Below are 13,046 nucleotides of genomic sequence, written 5' to 3' on the forward strand. Positions count from 1 at the left end.
AACCACCAACTTGCTTCAATTCATATTCAATCTCTAAAAATTCAGACTTGAAACTTAAACATATTATAGCCAAATCCTTACCTCTGAGTTTTCTTGGCCTAAGCTTGGTTGATAACCTCAATCACCCCCTTGATTCTCCTTCCAAGAGCTAGAGTTCAGCTTCTCTTTTCCTTCTTTCTTCTGTTATATTTCTAGGTCTCCAATATTCAGCATAAACCAACTCCCAAAGTGTTATACGTAAATGTTATTCCTTCAGCTCAAACTCATCTACTAACTGCCAAAATACCATTTTAACCCTCCATTAATATCACTTACTAACTAGACCTCAAGGGCTTATTTGTCCTTTCCCTAACTTTGCAATTCTACCACTTTCCCAATAAAACCTGTTACTCTCTATAGTTACCAGCAGTTACGCAGGTTACCAAATCACCAGTTACCATTATCTAGTTTCCTAGAACCGTCTTGGCACGTGCATCACGTTTGTATCACAGCACCCACACAGTACAATTCACATATCATAATTATCACATAATATAATCCACATAGTCATATAACATGCTTAAAATCATAATCATACATCTTAATCATAATAACCGCACATAATTCCCACCTTGCCCTCCCGGCACACTAATCAAGGCCCTTAAGCCTTATTAGTAAATTTGGGTCGTTACAGCTCTTGACTTGGTATGGGTCCTCCCAGTTGGGTCCCAACACTTTTGCATTAGGATCTCGAGTGGCTAAGAGGACTCTTCACAACACCAGGTCTCCGACCCTGAATTTTCTATCTTTCGCTTTGGATTTAAAATATATGTCCACCTTCTACTGGTAGGATGCTACTCGTAGCTAAGAAGCTTCGCATAGCTCCTCCTCATGGTCCAGAGACTCCCGAAGTAAAGCATGGTTCGTGGTCGGATTACACGTATCCCGTCAGTGTGTGGAGATTGCTGCTTCAACCGGGAGCATAGCCCCATACCCGTAGGCCATCGAGAAGGGAGAATGGTCGGCGGAGGTCCAGCCAGTGGTGCAGTAGCTCCACAATGCCCTAGGTAGCTCCTCTAGCCAAGCTCCTTTTTCCAACTTCAACCTTTTCTTCATAGTGGACTTGAGTGTCTTGTTTACTGCTTCCACTTGGCCATTGGCCTGCGGATGGGCCACGGAAGAGAAGCTCTTGATGACACCATGTTGTTGGTAGAAGTCTGTGAACACTTCACTGTCGAACTACAATCCGTTGTCGGAGACTATCTTCCTCAGAAGGCCATACAGGCAAATGATATCTTTTATGACGAAATCCAAAGCCTCTTTGGAGGTAATTGTGGCAAGAAGCTCGACCTCAACTCACTTCGTTAAGTAGTCGACAGCCACTACGACATATCTCACCCCTCCCTTCCTTGTAGGCAAAGACCATATAAGGTCGATGCCCCAAACAACAAAAGGTCATGGGCTGGTCATCTGCGAAAGCTCATTTGGAGGCGCTCAGGGGATGTTGGCAAAGCGCTGGCCTTTGTCACATTTCTTGAAATAATCCATTGCGTCTCCATTCATGGTGGCCCAGAAAATACCCTTGTCTTAAGATCTTCTTGGAAAGGCTTTTCCCTCCAGTGTGATCTTCGCAGAAACCTTAGTGTACCTCTCGCAGTTTTAAACTGCCTTCTTGCTTGGACACGCACCGAAGCAAGGGCAAAGAATAGCCTCATATCTAAAGCCTACTATCCATGATTATGTACCTCGGTACTTGGTACAACAACTTCCAAGCTGCTTTCTTGTCTTGGGGAAACTCCCCGGAGACGAGATATTTAACTATTGACTCCATCCACCCATCTTGGGGTTGTACTGATTCCACCTCGTCTGGAGTCGAGACACTTGGAGACTCCAAGTGGTCAATGGGGACCACATTGATTAATTCAGCATCTTTGGCCGTGTCCAGTTTAGCCAGGGCATCCACATTGGAATTTTTTGCTCCCGCAGCACTTGCCGAATAGTGAAACTACAAAATTTGTGCAGCATTTCTTGAGCCTTTTCCAAGTATGCTGCCATCTTTGTCCCTCCAACCTGGTATTCTCTGAGAATTTGGTTCACTACGAGTTGGGAGTTGCTAAAGATCTCAATTCCTTCGATCTTGAGCTTCAGTGCCACACGAAGACCAACGATTAAGGCTTCATACTCTGCTTCGTTGTTAGAGGTGCTAAACCCAAAGTGGAGAGCAATAAGCACCCTATGCCCCTCGGGAGAAACCAAAATAAGTCTCGCTTCGACGCCATTCTCATTCAAAGACCCATCTACGAACAACTTCCATGCTGGTCTGACCGCTGGGGTGCACTCAGTTCTCCCCTGATTCTCGGTGCACTGGGTGATGAAATTGGCGAGTGCTTGACCTTTTATGGCAGTCCTTGGGTGATAGGTGATGTCAAATTGACTTAACTCCACAAACCACATCAAGAGCCTCCCCGAAGTCTCAGGCTTCTAAAGGACTTGCCTGCGTGGGTGGTTTGTGAGGACTTTAATTGGATGCATCTGGAAGTAGGGTCTTAGCTTTCGAAAGGCAACCATTAAGCAAAAGGTTAACTTCTCCATCAGCAGGTACCTAGATTCTGCTCCGAGGATTCTTTTGCTGACATAAAAGACGGGCTGCTGAACGCGACTTTCTTCCCTTACCAACGCGACACAGATGGCGTCTTCCAAAATAGCCATGTAGAGCAGGAGAGGTTCTCCGTCCTTTGGCTTGGATAGGATCAGAGAGTTTGCCATGTGCGCCTTGAGCTGTTGGAATGCCTGTTCGCACTCTTCTATCCATTCAAACCAAAAACTCCCTCGGAGAACATTGAAGAAGGGGATGCACTTATCCATTGCCTTGGAGATAAAATGGCTCAAAGCTGCGATCCTTCCTGTTAGGCTTTGAACATCTTTATGCTTCCGGGGAGAGGGCATTTCAATTAGAGCCTTGATTTTTTTGAGGTTTGCCTCAATCTCTCGAGCGCTTACGATGAAGCCTAGGAACTTGCTGGAGTGTGACTCATTAGTCATCCACACAGAGATAGACTCATTAGTCACCTATACAGGGTGTGACTCATTAGTCACCCACACAGATATAAACTCATTAGTAATCTATTCAGGGAGCATATCCCCAGAGATTGACTCATTAGTCATCTATTCAAGAAGCAGGTCCCCAGAGATTGACTCATTAGTCATTTATTCAGACGTAGGACCCCATAATCATTTATTTGAACTTGCTTGCATGCATGAATAGGGCTATTATTGCTAGGCATGCTATTATGATCCAGTGACATGTTATTACCTGTTCATAAGCATATTGAGTTTTCTTGCTAAGCCTCGGCTCACGATTGCTATGTGGTGCAGGTAAAGGCAAAAAAAAGCTGGACCATCCTTGAGTTGGAGAGCTTAGGTGACGATGTGTACATATGCGGCTGCTCAACCACCATGGCTGAGGGTTTAAAGAGGAACTAGGGTTAAACCCTATTTTGCTGCTTAGGTCAACTAGTTGTAAATATTTTATTATAATTAACCTTTAAAATATATTTTGGGATCCCAATGTATATAGTAAACGTTTTATCAAAACATTATATCTTTAACCAAAAATTTTAACCCTAAACCGTTAATCACATTTAGTTATACAATTATGGCCAAATGGCTCAGTTAGCAAGTTTAGCACTATTTAAAATGCACAATGTAACGGTCCCTGGGTAGTAGGGCATTACATCAGCACAGCCGTGTATATGATTTTGGTGTTTGAATTGAATATGTTACAAATTGTGAAACATGTTAATAGTTGTTTATATTGAATGTGATTATCATTATGCCTTGTGGGGTTTTCTTGCTGGGCCTTGGCTCACGGGTGCTCTGTGGTGCTGGTAAAGGCAAGGGGAAAATTGACCAGCCATGAGTTAGAGGGCTTTAGAGCGGTGCATACATGTTTGGTCTGCTCGGCCGCCACAATCATGATACTTTTGAGGGGCTTAGAGTAAAATCCAATTTTGTTGCTTAGGTCGACTATTTTGTATAACCTAATTGCAGTTCATTTTAATTAACTCTTTTGGGATCCCCATGTAAACATTTTATACCTTTAATGAAAAGTTTATCCTTTCGACCAAAAATTTTAGTACCTAACCCTTTATTTAATCTTAACTACACTTTTGAGTTTAAATGACTCGCTTAACGGGTTAAGCACTACTTGAAACACACAATGTAATGGTCCTGGATTAGTGCGACGTTACAACTTGGTCTCAGAGATGCCAAGTCTTTATGGTTACTAAAGATTGACTGAACATGTATGCTCTCTGCTAGAGACAAGCTTGACTCACGGTTTGGTGGGCAATGGATTGAATACTTGTTTAATTGTTTATTTGAATTATATGCCTTATTTTCATGCTAGAATAGGGAGCGTGATATATACTGTTAGAGCAGGGCCTTCTTGATTGTTATGTGAATGTCATAGAGATGTGTATTAGCATTAATGCTGCGTGTGAATGATGTGGTTGTTCGGGTTTGACCGTGGGACGATCTTGAGGTTATTATCATTGCTTGACAAGTCGGAGTCATCGATTGTAGAAGTATTTGGAAATAATGCTTCCAAGGCGATCATGTAGACTCTGTGGTGAGAATATGGAGGCAAATAATGCTATTGTTGAACCTCAGTCTGCTCCTCATGGGATGGGAGCAGATGCTTGCTGATGTGCAAGTTAGATTACATAGACAAGAGGAAGAGACAAGACAACTAAGGCAAAAAAATTCGCCAGAGGATGTTGCTCAGCATGTGATTCCTACATCGGTACCTCTGGTAGCGAGACCTGAAGTAGGAAATCGATTGGAACCATTGGGTGAGAGGTTTCAGAAGTAACACCCTTAAGTTTTTAAGGGAGGCCTAGGTCCATTTAGAGTTGAACTGAATAGCTAATAAGCATTAATAGTTCCATCCTGGGTTTTATGAGGGTGGTGGGTGATGATAGGATGACTTATGCCAAGTATATGCTTCGAGATGATGCTTGGATATGGTGGGAGGTTGTATCCCATACACGCAGTGTTGCTACATGAATGGGGATGAATTCTAGGAATTATTGAATGAAAAGTATCATAATTATTCAGTTCGAACTGCGAAGGTGGACGAGTTCACTAGTTTCCTTTAGGGCAATATGACAGTGATTGGATATTCCTTGAAGTTTGATAGGTTGAATCTGTTTACTACCGACTTGGTGCAAACAAACATTGCAAGGAAAGAAAGATTTGTGCAAGGGTTGAATGTTATGATAGCTCACGATGTCAGAATTGCATCTGTGCCGAAAGTTACTGCAATGAGAGAATTGATTTTGTTCATGAAGTCGTTTATATAATTTATGTGTTTGAATTGACTATGTTATAAACTGCGAAACATGTTAATAGTCGTTTATATTGAATGTGATTATCATTATGCATTGTGGGGTTTTCTTGTTGGGCCTTTGCTCACAGGTGCTCTATGGTGTAGGTAAGGGCAAGGGGAAAATTGACCAGTCATGAGTTGGAGGGCTTTAGAGCGGCGCATACGTGTTTGACCTACTCAGCCACCACGGTTGGGTTACTTTTGAGGGGGCTTAGAGTAAAAGCCTAATTTTGTCAACCCTGAATGTAATTATGTTTTAATTAACTCCTCTAGGATCCCCATGTAAACTTTTTATACCTTTAATGAAAATTTTATCCTTTCGACCAAAAATTTTAGTACCTAAACCTTTAGTTAATCTTAACTACACTTTCGGGTCCAAATGACTCGCTCAACGGGTTAAGTACTATTTTAAACACATAGTGTAATGCTCCTAGATTAGTAGAGCATTACAGAGACCTTGCGGTGGCGAGATCCATTGATTGGTGAGGGCAACTAGCAAGTAATGATAACTCCATTTTAGTGTCGTTTTAGGATGTGTTTTTGTGGTAATCTTGAGTCTTTATGTTTGTTTTGTGCAAGATTACGCTTGTGTTTGTCCTTGTTGTAGGTCGGTACTTTGGATCATGAGCTAAATGTGAAAAGAAGACAAAATGGTAGAAAATGGAGCTTTTGGTAGTTGTTCGACTCAAATTTGTGTTAAGGATTAGTTATAATTAGTTTTGATGAAGGAAGAACGTCAAAAGGTTAAAATCTAAAAAAATGGAATTAAAGTCGCAGTATGGTGTTAAGGGCCACGGCTCTAGTAAATTCAAAGGCTGAAGGGTTGCTGAAAGGAATTAGAGCCGCGGCTTGGTCAATAGATTCGCAACACTAGTAGAAGTCAAAGGCCAATCCAGGAGGTCCATGGAGAGGCGGGACACGACCTGGAATTAGAGAGTCGCAGCTCTTGGAGGGCCTAACTAGATGATGAAGGGCTAAAAAAAGACACAAGCTGCGACCTAGGAAAGGCCAAGTCGTGACCCGCCCTATGAAAAAAAAAGAGGAAATCGGTTTTTTTTTTAGTATAAATTCATACTTTATGTTTTAATTAGAGTTAGGTTAGATTTTAATTACGAATTTAGATATTAAATTTGATTTTGAGACAATTTTTTATGCACTTTCATATTTTTATTTCTTCTTCAAGTCTTTGAATTTTATGTTTATGAATAATTATTTTGTTTTTTTAGTCATGTTTGATATGAACTGTTTACCGAGTTTTTCGGAAACGAATACAAACAGAATAATAAAAAGGTAAGAACTGTAGAAATGCTGAAATGTAACTAAACAAACAGTGTTTTTACGTGGTTCAGGCGTTAACAAGCCCTAGTCCACGAGTCGATGTTATTATACTTGGAAAAGGTTACAGTAAGATGGCTGGTGCACAAGAACTTCACCCACTCACAGTGTTTCTCTCGGGTTCTCTTGAAGAGGATGAAGCTAGAGAGATTTTAGTAGAGTTTTTGCTATGTGATTTGTTGGCCGTCCCTCTTCTTGTAAAATGAAGGGATCTTTATAGCTAGGGTTTTGGATTAGGGTTTTTCTCTACGTACATGAGTCTTAATTACACCAGCCATAAATAGGGGATACAATTACTGTAGTAGCATGGCTACAAGACTCTATGTGGGTATATTTACGTGAAAGTATGGGGAACACACAAAGTCAGCCGTCTTTTCCAAGTTGTCAGCGGAACAGTAGGCGAAAAGGTACCCTTAGGCGTGCTGGGATGTGTGCGGCTTTGACCTGACGGGCGTGTCAGGCGGGATCCTGTGTCAGACGGATATCATTCCAAATATGCCTTCTCCCGGACTCGACCGTTCGGTTTTGTTCTGTGCGAGGCACGGAACTGTTTCCGCGGACACCACTCGAAGAGCCTCTCCTGGAAGGGGCTTCCCCGAGGGGTATCCTTCGGGAGTCCGGGAGAGTCGACGAGTTTCCGTGTTGTGCTTGCTTGGAAGAGTAATCCGGACACTAAACAGGAGAGGCGAAGCCTTTCTGTCCATCCGCGAGCTCTGGTCACCTACCGTGAAAGACATCGATAATTCTGCTTCCCCGAGGACATCAATCTAAACGCTATCCGGAAATTTGGATAACATTTACCCCCCAAGGTCACGGAGCTTTGAGAGATCCGGGAGCTTGTACAGTCCTCCGGGTATTTCGGTCTCTTAGATTAGGCGAGGGGCCACCTTCTGTGTTCCCGGAAGAGTTCCTTTTTCCTGCCTGAGTGTTAGTATGGAAAAGAAAGGGAATTTCTTCTGTTTGAACTCAAGTACTCAAGTGCAGCAAGGACCACGTGTCATTCTGGGAATGGTTCTGCGACCAAGACGTGTGCGTGAGGCGACTGGTTGAGTATGCGTGCGTCAGTCATCTGAGTAATGATTTGACGGTTTTTAATGGTACTCCGGGCCCGAGGTGGTGTAATGATGGGAAATAAATACTTTATTCCCATCCGAGGAGTCATAAATAGGATCGTCGCTTCATCTCCAGCCGTTGGATCTGATGCACACGGAATGGGAAGATCGGGACCGTCCATTTGAGGAATTCGAAACGACTTCTTCCCTGCTATAAAAACGAGGGAAAGGACCTTTCTTCCTCTTTACGCTTTCAAATTCTCTATCTTTCGGATTTTCAGATTTCCAAACCTTCGAACTCTCAGGCTTCCCAGCTTCCGTTCCTCCGAACTTGCCACTTCTTTTGGTAAGGATCTGGAAACTTTTTCTTTTGATTTGGCAGTGGGTTTATTCGCCGAAGTTCCTGGTTTGAATTGCCGTTTGTCTTTGCAGCTTTTACTTCTCGCGATCGTGCTGTGCAGTGATCCAGTTACTCCTTCAACCTCCAACTACCCGAATATCAGTAAGTATTTCTACTTTGCTCTTTCCTCCCAAACCTTAGGTTGTTGGTAGTTGTTAGAGTAGAGGTTTCTGCCATTATCGCTTATGTGCATGCGTGAATAGGGCCTTGGTAGGCATGTGATTGATGTGAGTCGATAAGTAGCCTTTTCTGCATGCTTTGGCGATTTGCGTTTGGAAAGTCGTCCCTTGTTTTGCTGTTTTAGGGCATAAGCATGAACGCCTTTAGGGTGTCTTTCTCTGGAAAAACACTTCTTTTGGTGGGCTTAGGCTCGGAGTCTGAGTCTGGTTCCTTGCTGCCCTTCGGGTGGCATGGTGCCAATCCCTCGGTAAGCTCGGTGGGAGCCTCTCCAAGCAGTTTTCGGGGAGGGTCTCCCCGACGCCTTTGATACCACTAGGGTATGACAAGGGTGCTGACTGCTTAGAGTGTTTTCTTCTTTCTTTCTTTTGTCCAGTGACGAACATCTCAAAGGAACAACTCCTTGCTGTGGGGGAGGCTGATTCTGCCCAAGAGAAGGGCTCTCCTATCGCTGGTGCAAAGGGGAAAGGAAAGGCGAAAGTGGTCGCGGCTAGCCCACCGACCTCCAATAGTTCCATCTGGGAGATGGACCAAAAGCCGAACCTTTTCAGGAATTATGGCATGCTGGAGCTGTATTCCTCTGAGGCAGGCCTGAAGAACATCCCAGGTCTGATGTGGCACCGTCTGTCGGTGCTGGGCGAGTCAGCTAGCCAGAGTCACGAGGGCTTTGGTGCCTGGAGTTGGGCACACATAGTGTGTGGGGCGCACTTGCCCCTAAGGAGTTACTTCGCCAATTTCTGTGTGAAGGCGGGGATTGCCCCCTTCCAGTTGATTCCTCCCAGCTACAAGCTCCTAGCGGGGTGGTTCATCTTTTGCAAGTCCCGGAGACTGGAAGCTCCTACCCCGGAGGAGGTGCTGTACTTTTACGGGTTGAAGTCTCAGCCTATGAGGGGTCATTCAGACAAGGTGGGGTTTTACAGGCTGGAAAGGCACCCGGACGTGATGTGCCCCACTTGTCATACCGCGAGGGTTCCAGACCTCCGGGAATACTGGTTCCTGACGACTGGCTTCCCGCTGAAGAGGGTGCCAGCCCTATCTTTGGACTTCAAAATCCCTGGTAAGTGCTCCTTCCTCTCCTTTTCAACTTTGTTTCTTTGCGTTTGATTTGCCTTTTGGGAGGATCTCTAACGCTTGTATTTGATTTTGCAGAAGTCGTTCCGCGGACACCTCGCTGCGCGGAGATGATAAGGAGGTCCAAGTTCTACGAAGGGCTTTCTGAGGAAGAGTTGAAAGTGGAGGGACTTGTGACCTCCGAATTGTTGAGGGAGTATGGGCTACTCGCCTCTTTCCAAAACATCGAGCCGGTGAGTGGCAGGGGGCAAAGTCAGGTGTCAGCTGACATCCGGGAGCAGATTGCCCTGGAGCTGTCCAAGGTGATCACCCAAGCAGCCCGGGACGAAAATACTTTATCTCCTAGTTGGGCGGAGAGGTTCCCCGACCCCCAGCCGGAGGAAGAGGAGATCGAGGCTCGCCACGCCGCGGCTTACCCTAACGAAGGGGCTCTGGGGGCTAGTACCTCCGGGAGAGGTAAGACTAGTTTTCAATTGATCCACACCCCCAGCCTGTCTGAGGTTTCCCGGACCTCTCAGATGGGGTTTGATCCCCGTTTCCTTAGGCTAGATCCGCGTAGGATACCCTTCGACAGATATTGCGATAGGGTAGATGAGCTCCTCGGGTGTCTGAGTGACGGTAGTCTGCCAGAAGGTGTCATCATGGTTGACCCTTCTTCCCTCAGCATGTCATTCCCGGACTTCAAGGAGTACGGGAGCTTCCTAGAGCAGGAAGCGATGTTTTGTTTTGCTCGGGGAAGGCCATCCACGTTTCTCGTGCATGGTCGTCCCTTTCAAACTTTTCTTTTTCTTGTTTCTTGTTCCCTGCTGGCGGGCTTGCTTGTGCTTTTTTGTTGATTGCCGCTTCTTACTTATTTTCTTTCTCATTGCTTGTTGGTTCGTTAACCTTGCTTTGTACGTTTCTTGCAGAGTATCCAGAAGCCAAGATGTTGGGGAGGGTTACTTTGCTCATTAAGAAGGCTGCCACTAGCCAAGACCCGTCCACGGGGAAAGGACGGAAGACCAAGGCTGGTAGGGGAGGTAAAACTGCCTCCCCCAAGAAGACAAGTGGCGAGGCGCAAGTGTCTCCGAGGGCAGAGAAGTCTCCTGCCGACGGGCCTTCTGAGACTATGATGGTCTCGAGTAGCAGCAGCGACGGGGAAGGGCTTGTGTTCCCCGTGAAGACAACTGGGGTGAGCAAGCGTCCCGGAGAAGATGCTGAGGGCGCTAAGAAGAAACGCCTTAGACACCCTTCTCCTGGTCGAAGGCAACAACAACAGCAACGACAGCAAGCACAACTACAACAACAGCAGCAACAAGAACAACAGAGACAATCACCAACGTCACAGCTGCAGCAACCACAACATCCAAACCAGCAGCAGCAACAAGGGCAATCACTTCCGCTGCCGCAGCAGCAAAAGCAACAGACCGGGGCTTTAATACCCCGTCTGTCTCCTCCTCCAGCCCAAAGGGAGTCCACCCTTTCGGGGTCTCCTTCTCAGCCAACAAACCTTCCTCTGCCTGGCCTGAAATTCCACTTCCCTCGGAAGCCAACCAGTTTCCCCGCTGCCCTTCTGGAGGGTGTAAGACGGGCCGATAGTTTTTTGAAGAGGCGGTTAGAGGCGGAGAAGGCTGTTACTCAGGGAAGGGCAGATAACTTGTCTGCCATGAAGAGAGCTGAGCTGGCCGAGGGGGTGAGATCCCTTCACCCGGCCGGAGCGGTTTTGGATGGCCCAGCCTTGGAGAAGAGGCTGGTGCCTAGGCTCGGACGTGCATTGGCGCCGTTCGGAGCTGAGATGATGGAGGACATGGCCCTGAGCTTGTACGAGCTCAATTATGAGAAATGGGCCATCAGTAGCAGTAAGGATCCGCTGTTGCTGACACACGCTGTGAAGCAGCAACTGTCCGGGGTAAGACGTCAGTTGTTGTGTTTTGGGATCATCTGTCTTTTGGTCCGGCTTAACTCATTCTGCTGTCTTTCCTTGCACGCCTCTATGATCGCGGAACGCTCGTTCCGGGAGGTTGGTGCAGTTCTGGTTCAGCTGGAGGAGAGCCAGCTGGCTCGCCAGGCCTTGGAGGCGGAGAAGCAGAAACTGGCCCAACAGGCCTTGGGGGCCTCGGAGAAGATTGATCAGGCCCGGCGCACGGCTGAGGAAGAGGCGGACAAGAAATATCTTGCCAAATATCAAGAGTACCGGGCCAAGGCAGAGAATGAGTTTAGACAGCGGTCGGATGGGATGAAGGCCGAAAACTCCAAGCTCCGGGAAGAGCTGTCCCAAGCCAAGGTGGAGAAGGACACCTTGGAAGCTCGCTTGCAATCAAAAAATGATCTCCTCCTTAAGCAGCAAGAGGAATATTCCACCCTTTCGAGTAAGCTGCACGAGGAGGAGCAACTCCATAAGAGGAGCAGGGATCTCGTGTCTATGCTGCAGTTGGGGCTCGCCGAGAAGGATAAAGAGATCGGGGCCTTGCAATTCACTGCCAGGGGGCATGTGACCGAGAAGCAATCCGTGCTGAACCAAAATAGGGAGCAGCGCAAGGAGATTGATTCTCTTAAGGGGGAGCGGGATGCCTCCAAGGCCGAAATGGAAAAATTGAGGGCTCAACTAACTGTCGCGGAGGCACAGCTGGCAACCTCCGAGGCGGAGCGCTTGAAGGAGAAGGAGGATGCTGAGGTGATACTGAACAGGACGATTAATATATCGCATGTGGTCCTCATCCATCAACTCTGGAAAGTGAACCCGGAGGTATTAGGCTATCTGGGAGATGATGCCGAAGCCATGAGGGAGAAGCTACTCGTGTGGGATCAAGGCCCAAAGGCGTACGTCCAAACTTTCAACATTGACAAACGTGCTGGAGCTCCTGAGGTGGGAGATCCCGGAGAGGCGGGGACCTCTGAACCTTCTCATGACAAAGTTCCGCCTTCCAATGAGCCGACTCCGCCAGCCTCAGTTGAAGCCGATGCCCCCGAGGCCGCGGTCGTGGAAGCTGCAGTTACCCCCAATGCTTGAAGGGGTTTTATCTTTAATTATTTTTCAATTTGAGTTTTTCATTGCGGACATATTTGCCATAATTATAGCATTCTCCTTTCTTTTCTGCCGAGTTCTTTATTTATCTTTGCTCTTAGGGTAGACTTTTATACGGTAGAAACTGTTGTAGGGGCGTATGAGGTTTTGGTTCCAACGGCCAAAACCTATGCACTTCCCACTTGAAGTTCTAACGGATGATGTCTTTTCCCACGTAGTTTCTAGGTTACGAAGGTTTCCTGGTTCCAACGGCCAGGTTCCTTTCACCGTATTTTAGCTTTCCTAAGGCAGATAGCCAATCTCGGGACTTGTAGTTATACGGTTCGCTGGGATTGCTAAGGTGAGCCGTTCCATGGTTTGGAACGGGAGTTCTTTTGGTGAGCGTCGCTAGACTTCAGGTTAGATCTTTGCGAAGCAAAACTAACCGTTATTGCGAACCTCATGGTGGCTGACTTCAGGGACCTGGCATGGAGCCCTACGAGGCAAGGCTCGTTGCTGTCGGGGAAATCGCCACGCCCACCAGGTGTGATCCCGGAGCAGGGGCTTTGCGAAGCAAGGCCTGCCGTGAGTGGTGGATCGACCATGTCTGCTCCTGGAGCTGAAACTTGCAATGGTCGAGGAGCTCGCCATGCATTATTT

This window comes from Humulus lupulus, chromosome 5 (genome assembly GCF_963169125.1).
Source record: "Humulus lupulus chromosome 5, drHumLupu1.1, whole genome shotgun sequence".
NCBI lineage: Eukaryota > Viridiplantae > Streptophyta > Magnoliopsida > Rosales > Cannabaceae > Humulus > Humulus lupulus.